Raw genomic sequence first — 11,642 nt, 5'->3', positions numbered from 1 at the left:
AGAGAAAGTGAGAGAGCATTCCCAGGGGGAATGACCATGCCACAATCCCTTCTGCACTCTCCTTTTGGGATTTTAGGCATGCAGTCACATAAGCCTGATATGTTTTTCAAGCCGTGGTATACAGGACTTGAACCCCACAGTCTACCATGTGAGGACCAGCCATCTTAACTACCACGCCACCTGGCTGGCCCAGTAAGTAAAATCTTTTTTATAATTTATCTTATTACTTAGATATGGTTAGCATACAGGAAAATTCTTATTATTTATAAGATCTTTTGGGGAACTGTCTTATCTAATGTAATTGTTTCTAAGCTATTAGTTTCAGTTCCCTATTCTATAGGATGTTCAGGAGAAAATTATTAGCATGTGAGCTGCTGCAGATGGGTGCTATGGTTTTGACAACCTTGTGTGTCTCTGCAAGTTTGCTTAGAGTAGGCTATGATTTTATGTGACCTATTAATGTTCCTCAAAAGGGAAATGAGGTGGGTTCCCAATACCCTTGGCAGGTCTGGAAAACTCTCAGGACTAAGGAGTGTTGATAACATACATTTAAAAGCAAATTAACCACTAATTGAAAATAAATTAGGATTTAGGCATTGCATTCTCAAAGGGACAGCAGTACTCAATTTAAAGTTATGAAGAAAACCAAACTAGTCTGCTAGAAATAATTGTATTGAGAGGTGCTAGTTTGAAATGTTTGCACAATGATTCAGCATTTTATTGAGCTGGAATTTCAAAAAGTTAATTGACCACCATCTTGAACCAATTAAATGTATGATGTTATACACAGCAACAAGATTACACTGAAAGGTGAAATATCAAGGTCTTTTATAAGTGATTTCTAATAAGTAGGAGGAGACTCGAAAAAGTTCATGGAAAATGGAAGTAAAATAATGAGTTTATTTTGGTGCAAAAGAAAATCTTGAAAATCATGCATAGTTTTTTCATAACACACATTTCATAAACTCTTTGAAGACCCCCCTCACAAAAATAACCACTATTTTTTTTTACAGAGCTTTCTATCTTCATTGCTCCTTTATATATTTGATTTATTTAAAAAGGCTCCAATGTTGTCCTTCCTTTTCCAGTGAAGGATCTGCGTTTTAATGAGTTTAAATGAACTGTCTAAATTTGTATAACTTTTAAGTGGCAAAGTCAGGGTGTAAGTGCATATGCCCTGAAACTGTGCTAATGGGCATTGCAGTCCACACTGCTGCATCCCATAAGACTCAAATATTTCAAAAAGAGATGTGAAATACCCTGTCTTGCCCTTGGTCAACTTGACTGCATGACTAAGTGTCTGTTACTGATGTTAACTTTGCATCGGTATACTAAAATGCTTCACCAGCCAGGTCTGACGATTGTCTTACTGCAATGGCCAATGAGAGATTTCATAAATTCCTCCAATATATTTTTTATTTTTGCTCTCCATTGGCTTTATGCTAAGCAGTTATGTCCTGTATTAAATCAATTGCAATATAATTATTTAAAAAATCAGTTTTTCCAATGTGAGTTTAATGAGATCTCTATTCTGCCATTGCTATGACTAGCTGAGGCTGATAAGTATTTGCTATATAATTGCTAATATTGCCAGAAGATATGTGTGCTTGCCAGACAGAGGAAGAGAAAGAAAGAACAACCCCACACACACCCCAGCCATGGCATGTGGTCATACTGAAATCCTTTTTCCTCCTTTTCTGCATCCCATCAGGATTTTGGACATGCATGCTCATATGCCTAGTGTGTTTTTCAAGCTGCTAGGGCTGGAATTAGAACCACAGTTGGCCATATGGGACCCAGCTCCTTTAACCACTGCTCTATGGGAATAACCCAGGATTTGACAATTTTTATTGTGTATTAGCCTTTACAATATTTCTTGATAGAGATTTTTACTATAGAGCATGAGCATTCACCAGACAGACAGAGACAGAGAGACAGAAAGCAAGAAATCATTTTCCTTCAGGGGCTAGCAATGCCATAATCCCTTGTCCTCCATTCTCCTCTCAGGATCTTGAGCACATACACCCACACACCTAGCATGAGTTATTTAAGCAATTGGGTCCAAGACTAGAACAGCAGTCGACTACATAGGAGTCCAGTGACATAATCATTACATTATCTACAGCCTTTAGAATATTTTAAAAAGTACTTCTGGACTTTCTTTCCATCACAGTGTTTTATTTACTTTTTTAATTGTGAGACTGTAGCATTCCTTGAATATTATTTTTCCTATACTCTCTTTGCTAGTGGAAAGAGTATGAAAGAGGATGGACTATTAATGGATTAAGCTTATCTAAAGTGATTTGTACCTTTTTCTTTTCTCAAGGAGCTCTAATAGATATTATTGGTGGCTGGGGAACATGCTTTGAAATAAACTGGGCCAAGAGAAATTAGTCTTCAAAGTTCTTAAAATATAGGTCTTCTTAGTAGAATAGTGCAGTCTTCTCCAATATGCTTTTATGTATTGAGTTAATTACATCCTGAACCGTTCCAAAGTTGTTTTAAGATCTGGCTATGATCCTTCTCAAAGTCTTTATTTCCTCTCTTCTTGTCCATTCTTATTCTACCCTGACCTTGTTATATCCCAAATTCTTTACAAGACCATAGAACTAACATTTATTCGAAGCTATCTCTATACACTGAAAAAAAAATTGTGTTTCAAATATTTCAAGTGTGAAAATTTTAGATGATAAATCCTTCATTAAGGATTAATTTTATGGTCCTCTTATGTTGACTTCTATCAAGCTTCAATATTTGGACTCTGAATAAAAGAACAAATGACTTAAAGATTAGTAATCAAAGTGCAGTAAAAAAAAAGTTTAAAAATACTCTTTCTGTGAAACTCATAGAAGATTTCACTCAAATAAGGAAGTCAGTGTACCATTCTGTGTTCATCAGTTTTTCAGACTACAGTTCAGGGTTGAACACTGCAAGCTGTCACTCCAAATTAGGGCTGGCGGTAAAAACTCTGTCTAGACGAGCGAGGGCAGTAAGACAGAGAATGGGTATCACATTAAAATGGTTTCCTTTTGCCTGTGCTCTATAGCAGAAACTGAAAGACTGGAAGATATAAAGCAAGGAGAGCAACTGCAGATACCAGAGATAGTGTGAGGGATAGTAAGGGGTGGGTAATAGGGGTGGGAGGAAGGGGATCAGGGAAAAACAACATGTTTAATAGACACAAAAATGGAAAAGCTATCTGCTGATGATAATGTATAGGTTATGTCTTTGACTTGACTGACAAGCACCATTTTCACACTGGGAAAAACCATGCTGTACACTGTAAAGATGTACTGTGACTAAATATAAGTTAAATGGGATCAGCAGATAGCGTAATGGTTGTGTTGCTGGACTCCCACATAGTCCCAGTGGGTTCAAACTCACGTTGGGTGTGTGTGCATGGCATCCCAAAATACTGAGAGGAGAATGGAGAAGAGGGGATTGTGACATTGGCCATCTCCCTTGGGAGGTGATTTCTCACTTTCTGTCTCTCCCACGAGCACACGTACCCTATAGCCAAAATTTCTCTCTCAAAAAAACCAAACCAAACCAAAACAAAACAAAACCCAAAAAACTAAAAAACAAAAATGCTTTCTTTTAAACAAAAGACCCACGTGCATTAGAGTCTCCTTAACCAAACTACTTTTGTTTCAGGCTTCCATTTCATTTCCTTATATAGTAGGGATACGTTGTTCAGGCATTACACATCTAGTACCTCAGGGGAAAAAAAATATGCCATCTTAATGTAATCAATTTTATGTTTACAAATATATAAAACATCTACATGTCTTTCTATATAACATACTAACATTTGTGTAATTTTCTTATTTCTATGAATTGTTTACTGTTTGTAACAGTAATATAGTACCATAATGAATTTGAATAGCATATTCCCTTGTTACCAATGAAGAACTCTCCAAAGATTTAGTTTCTTAGCATCCATTTTTGCTTGGTTATTAATGATAGCAAGAATGTTTCAGGTGCCTTAAGTGTGTGTGATGTTATATGTGTACCACAAAGGGTTTTAATTGAACAGTAATTTTTAAGTATATTTTAAATATTTTTAATTTCAAAAAACATTGCCAGAGTGTGCCCACACTCACCAGAAATGGAGAGAGAGAAAGGGAGAAAGAGAAAGCACCCCTCTCCCTGAGAGAGAAAACACCCAATGGGGTGTGGTCATGCCATGATCCCTTCTCCTCTTTATCTCCATCCTGCTAGGATTTGGAGAATGCACACACATATGCCCAGTTCGTTTTCCAAGCTACTAGGGCCAGGGTTTGTACAGTCAGAGCCATGTGAAATCCTGCTCCTGAATCTCCAGGTCACAGACCCAGCCTCTAAACATTAATTTTGATATGAACATCTTACCTCTTATATTTCTTCACCAATAAAATGTGACAAATAGCCTGTTCATTAATTAGTATGTGTTTTTCTTTATTTTAGAACATGTGAGCTTGGTAAAAATAACAATTCCAGAAATATGTTGGCATTTGCTATGTGACAGCACTATGCTAAACATCTCATGGGATAGGCACCTTATTTCTACCAATTATACAGCTAAGACATCTAATATTATGCAAAGTAACAATTAGAAGATGGAGGGGAGAGGATTCAGTCTAGGTCTATTTCAATTTAGAGACTGAAAGCTTAAACAGACATGTAACTACAGAGGAGCAGAGGGAATGTTTGACTTCCTCTATATTCCTTCAAGACAGGTTTCTTTTAAATAAAAAAGTGAATGTTATATTGATGTAACTGTTATATCTATAGTAGAGGCAATAGTGTGAAAATAGTAATGGTAAGAGTTGACAATGACCTTGCTTTTAATCATTACACCATAGTACTTCCAAGCACATTGAGTACTCCATCATTAGGATTTTTTTTCTCTTAGTTATCTAGTTACTTATTGATTGATTTTTCTGGTTATTATTTATTACATGGTACCTAGAAGAGTCTCAGATCAGAAATCACTTTTTTCTTTTGTCAGCTTTTCACATTTGGTGAGGAAATCGTAGGATCTCTAGAGGAACTGGTTATCTTTATTCCCCTACAGTAATGATCCTGTCTTCTTTTTCTGTTTTCATTCTTTTTCCTTTTACCTGAGGCTACAGGTACTTGATGAAGAGAAACTGGGGATGGAGAGAGTGAGAAAGCACCCATCCACACCCGTGGGAAATGGTCACACCACAATCCTTTCTCTTACATTTCTCTCTCCTTTCAGGATTTTGGACATGCACACACATGTGCTCAGCATGTTTCTCAAGCTGTCAGATCTGGGACTCAGTCTGGGAGTTGGTCTGGGACTCAGTTCAGGATGCAAACTGTGCAGTTGGCCATGTAGGATCCAGTTGCCTTAACTACCACTCTATAGGCTGGCCCAATCCTGTCTTCCATATGAAGATTATGTCAATAGATTATGAAATGCAGTTACTTATCCTACTAGAGGTGGTGAGTGCACAATGATGTAGTCTTATTCTTTCATTTACCCTAGTGACATAATTTTTTTAGGACATCTGATAAAATTCAGGAGGTTAGAGAAGCTTATAAATGATCTTGGAGTTTTGAGGTTCAGTTTAAGTGGGATGACTAGAGATGAATCTATCCAATCATCACTACTGAAAAAAATAATTCTGACTGTCCCTCATACTTAGAATATCATTCATAAGACTTCCAACAGAAAAGATTTTCTTTACCCAAGTAGGTGATAGAGGGCTTGGTCAGGAATTAAACATGATCTAGAATTTGTCAATAACTTGATTGAGAGATTAGACAATGCTATTCTATTCAAATAAATGCTCCTGGTCTGTGTCACTAAAATATTCTATATCGCCTTGGTTTGTTGGAGCTTGAATGGTGCTCCCCTAAAATTCATATGTGGAAGTTTTAATCTCCAGTATCTCAGAATGAGACCTTATTTGGAAATAGGGTCGTTGCAGATGTAATTAGTTAAGTAAAGATGAGGTTATACTGGAGTAAGAAGGCCTCTTAATCCAATATGGCTGGTGTCCTTACAAAAAAGGTAAATTTGGACATAAGAGACACACATACAGGGAAAATGCTATGTGATCATACAGACAGAGTTTAGGGTAGTGCATCTACAAGCCACGGGACCCCAGATTGCCAACAAATCAGCAAAAGCTAGGAGAGTAGTGTAGAGTAGATTCTTTCTTACAACCTTGAGAAAGAACCAAACCTGCTGACACCTTGATCTTAGACTTCTTACAATGCATTTTTGTTGTTTAAACAACTGGTTTATCTTACTTTGTTATGGAACCCCTAATAAACTAATTCATGGTCCCTCACAGAAGGTTCTTAATTGATTTAGAATTAATATGTTTTCCTAAGCCTCCATAATGTTGAGATGAAAATGTTCTGTTTAAATAGGGCATTATATTTTATAAAGCTATTGATACTATAACAGCTGCTACATATTATAATAAATTTTTACTTGAGCTTCATTTTAAGAACAGTTTTGTGCACTCACATATATGCTTTCCTTTTTAAATGTATGTGCCTTAATGTGCTCTTTTCACTCTAGCATTCAGAAAGCTTAGAGCCAAGTATATTGCTCCAAAGTTATAATTCTTTGAATTCACGTACCTGAAAATATCTATTCTGGTTACTTCCTATATCCTCTTTTGTTGTAGCCTTACTTGACTTATCTCAATTTCATTCATAAACAGTTTTAAAGCCCTTCTGAAATCAAAGAAAAAGCAATTTCAGTTTTCAGACAAATAAATTATAGTATATGTTCCAATATGCAATATTCCCATGGAAATTAAAATAATTAGCTGGAGAACAAGTTTGGTTAGTCCTGAGTGCTGAATAACTACTGATTCACAAAGAAAAGAAAAGGAACAGGAAAACATGCCTTTTGGATACAGGAAAAGTCTTGTGTAATCAGAAAATACTCAAAGAATTTTCCCATATGATGTTTAGTCAGTTCATCAATAGTATTACTTTCTACTATGGATTCTTGATATCTATAAAATTTACAATTTTTGTGTAAACTTTGAAATCAGTAAAGATAATAAATGCTCAGAGTGTCAAGGAAGAACAAGAAACCAGACCAATGAGGTCTTCAATCTGGTGTTAAAACTGCAGCTCGCCCCAATACACCAAAACCCACTAAGCCAGAGACACAGATGTCCAGAAATAGAGAGCTTTGGAAGTAATGCCACAGACCCATGTGTGCAGGGAAGAAAACATGGGATTCAAGAACTCACCTGACCCTTGGTAACTCTCCAAGTGATCATTGTACCACACACAGAAACAAATCGGGGCACATCAACCAATATACCCCAGCAGTGTGGCAATGGAAGTGGAGGTTTATCATTACTGTCTATAGCTGAATGTCCATAAGCTGTGTCACTAGTTCCATATCATACTCCTACTCCCTCAGCTACTGCTGCCCCTGCAGCTAGGAGCTACATGAATAGCCGTGCATCTCAGGCACTCAGATAATACATGAACCCCTGTAACCCTCACAATAACCCTGAAATATATTTTATTTAATATTACTTAAAAGTAAGGAAACTGATCAGAACTGGTCATAAAAGTTAAATAACTTGCCCCAAATAACCTAGTGGATGAGTGGCAGAGCTTAGGTTAAGCTTAGGGTTGTTAGAATTTATTTTTTTATTTGCCAGAAGGTGCATATACTCACTGGAGAGAAACAGAGGGGGATGGGGGAAAGGAAAGTAAGAAAGCACTCCCCATGATGGATGATCATACTGCAATCCTTTTTCCTCCATCTTGCCCTCATTTTGGGATTTTTGGGCACACATGCACACTGCCTGGTGCACATTCAAGCCACTGACCTGGGACTCAGATTGCATAGTCGATCATGTGGGAATCCAGTCACCTTAACCACCATCACTGACTGGCCTGGGTCTGTTAAAATTTAAATAGGTCTTACTCAGCCTCTTCAAGAAATAAGAATTGCTATCCATAATGCTAACTCAATCATAGCCACTGCCCCATACAGAAATATCCAGATTAAATATTGTCTAACATATTTTTCTCTTTTAGGATAGTATTTTCCGCTTTTCACATGATGTCTTCCAACTCTTTCCAGCTATCTTTGTCATCTTATTGATGGCTACTTAGTCTTTCACTCCATAGTGCTATTGATGGTGACTCAGTTCTTGATTCCATGGCTTTCAGGAGAAGGCAGATATTAAGCCTGTTTGGAGTCATCTGTAAGTATGCTACCTACTATCTCAGGATAGTTGGTTTTGTCCCCTGTGTAGCCCAGGTAGCTTGCCCCTTTGCAAAGCTGGGGCCCTGTTGTCAGAATTATTTAGGTTTGAACTTATTTTATGTAGGAACTTCAATAGCTGTAGGCTCATGCAGTGGATAATGACATCAGTGGACATAGGGATTTAGCGGCCCCACTGTTCCTTTTTTTCTCTTGGGTTATATTAGAATATTTAAGTCAAACAACTATATTGGCACTGATTGTGGTGGCTTAAATAATGGCCAGTTATGTCCATATTTAGTCTCTGGAATCTGTGAATGTTACCCTATACGGCCAAAAGGACTTTACAAGTGTGATTAAGGGTTTGAGAGTGGGAGAAGTGATTCTGTTTATCTAGGTGGTCCCCAATAGAATTACAAGTGTCCTTGTAAAAGGAGTTGATTTACCTGCAGAAAAGAATGTGATGCGATGGAAGCAGAGATGTGAAGAGGCTATGTTACTGGATTTGGAGAGGAAAGAAGGGGCCATGAACCAAGGGATGGAAGGTGGAGTTTTGGAAACTAGAAAGGCAAGAAAGGGGATTCTCATTGAGAGCTTCCAGAAAGAGAGCAGCCCTCTCATCCCCTTGACTTTAGTCAGTGAAACAAATTCCAGACTTCTGACATCCAGGATTATAAGAAAATAAATGTGTGTTGTCTTAGGCACCAAGTTTTGGTAATTTATCAGACCAGCCTTAGGAAATCAATGTATTCACATTTTCAACTTTAAGTAAAATGAGCCCAAAATCTCTGGAAAATGCTCATACTTTTATCAAGAGTATTTCAAGAAAATATCACTCCTTCAGAGCGTTCTACTCTAGTTTTGCTAATAGGGAGCTGAATGATTATTGCTAGAAGTCTAAGGTGTGGCACACATGTAATCTATGGAATACTATTCAGCCATAAAAAAAAAACAAGACCCTGGCTTTTGATAGAAAATGGATGAATATGGAAGATTTACTGCTGAGTGAAGCAAGCCAGGCTATAAAGGAGAGACATTGTATGTATCCACTTAGTATATATGGACTATCTGCACTCTATGGCTGGAACTGAAAGATTAGAGGATATAGAATCATGAAAAATGGTTATAGATACTGGATACAGTGTGGGAAGAGGGTGGGAGAAGGAGAGTTTGAGGAAAGACAATAAAGAGAAAAATAGAGAGGCAAGATGTTTATGGGACACAGAAATGGATTATGATTTGTGGATGATAGTGTATATAGTATCCTTAACTGCACTGGTGTGAAGTGTATCCATGTTGGGAAAATTCACTTTACAAGTTAAGTGATGTGTAGTAATTGAATGTATAAGAGAAACTAAACTAAACGAAAATATATTAATAAAAATATGCAACCCTCTCTTTAAGGAATGTGTGAGTTAATGTGGGTCACAAACTTTGCCTTTTAATATCTTTTGCTTTTTGTAATATATAGCTGGGTGTCCCATGTTTGCAAGATATACTCAATGACAGTAAAGTGTCTCTAGTGACTCTTTAGTACTGAGAATAGGAGTATAAGTCCACAAATGTATTTATTGTGTATTCGTTTATTACCTTCTTCTGTACACCAGATTTGTATTAGCTGATTATTTCTGGCATCTGGGTCAAGTTATAGGTCTGGAAAAATGCCAAATAACCCTACACTAAGGTGAAGTAGATGAAAGGTTATTGTAATTAGTATGCACATTTATTTGGCATCCCAAATTAATTAGTATGTGCATACTAATTACAGTTCATTTTGTATTTATCATGTAAACCATTAGAATATTATTGCTTTTCCCTGTAGCTTCCTGTGGCTTATAGGAATTTGTATTCAAAATCTCTAATCCAATTAGACTTTACAAAATACCTTCGGATTCAGCTACTTTCCTTTTTAAATTTCATTCACAAGGGAGTAGAGTGCATGATAGCAGGTCCATGTGTTCAGTATTTTAGACAGGTTCTTGCCACCCCAACTCCCCCTGCCCCATCTGCTGTGGCTGCTCAGATTTCTGAACTGTATCTGGAACTTGGCCCAAATCCCCTCAACCCTACCTTCCACTACTGTTTCAGGCCCCCATATGAGTTCACTTGAGTAAGGCTAATATCTTTCTGATAAATGTGCTCTGGAAAAGAAGCACAAAGGTACTTTCTAAATGATGTAATGCAAGACACCACTTTGTTCTTTGTGGCAAATAACTATTGTTTAAAAACACAGAACTCCAAGCAGTCCAATTTTGACTAAGAGCTACTTCTTGTGATTAATTAAAATTAATGACTGAAAATATTTTAAAGTGTTTTCCTCAAAACTGATTATATGAATATTTGCTGCTATCTCAAATATCCTAACTCAGACTCCTGGGTCAAATGGAATTTTGGCCCTATTTGAACCTACTAGCTGTTAAAGTTTTATAGTTCTCAAACACTTGGATGTTGCCATTGTGAAAACTGAAATGCAGTTATTGACTTTGGAGCTGAAGTTCCATGCTGTGTGGATGACGACTTGTTCATTTTATGCTTCATTGGTGCACACTTCACATCTCGGTGGAAATCTAGAATTACTATACGGTAAAAGGAAGGCAAAGGCTTTAACTAGTGGGCAGAGGGTTTGGGCAAGCTTAGTTACAGGAGACTAAAGGAAGAGCTCGATTCAGAGGAGAAACAAAACACAAAAAGGAGGAAGCTAGTTAGAGGCACAAATACAGAAGAGGCGAGAGGGATCAGGGAAGTTAAGTTTGTAACAGAAGAGGCTTATGCTCATGGAATTAGAAGAGAAAATGGGAAAGAGGTGGGAATAAGTATTGACTGGCTAAATTTTGAGATGGAAGTTAAGGGATGTCAGTTGGCATCAATAGTTTCAGTGACAACAATACAAGGGAAACTAAAGTTAGAAGAGGAGAAACATCCAGTATATTATTTGTGAATACTGTGAAATAAAGTCAGAATGAGATGAATGATCAAAATAAGATGAATGATAAATTGTTTATCAGAACAAAGATGGGTGACTGCATATTGTAAGTCTGCCTGAGGACAATCAGGGAGGCAATGGTTTCCAATCAGGTATCTACACCCTCCAGTCTATTGCATTGTTCCAAGGGTGCACGAAGCCATAAGAACACAGCACATCTTCTAGAATCAACTTTACTTGAAATATTTGGAATATAATTTTAATTACTTGATATCTTAAAAATTATTTTAGAATAGAAGGACAGAATGAAAATCAGGGCACATTTTTTTTTCTTTTTCTTTTTTTGGAGAGGTTTTCACTATAGGGCGCATGTGCTTGCCAGCCAGACAGAGAGAGACATAGAGACAGAAAGTGAGAAATCACCCCCCAGGGGAGATGGTCATGCCGTAATCCCTTCTCCTCCATTCTCCTCTCGGGATCTTGGGCACGCACGCACACGCACCCGGCGTGAGTTCT

The sequence above is a fragment of the Tupaia chinensis genome, unplaced genomic scaffold, assembly GCF_000334495.1.
Source record: "Tupaia chinensis unplaced genomic scaffold, TupChi_1.0 Scaffold138568_1, whole genome shotgun sequence".
Taxonomy (NCBI): domain Eukaryota; kingdom Metazoa; phylum Chordata; class Mammalia; order Scandentia; family Tupaiidae; genus Tupaia; species Tupaia belangeri.
This window is presented reverse-complemented; position numbering follows the sequence as displayed.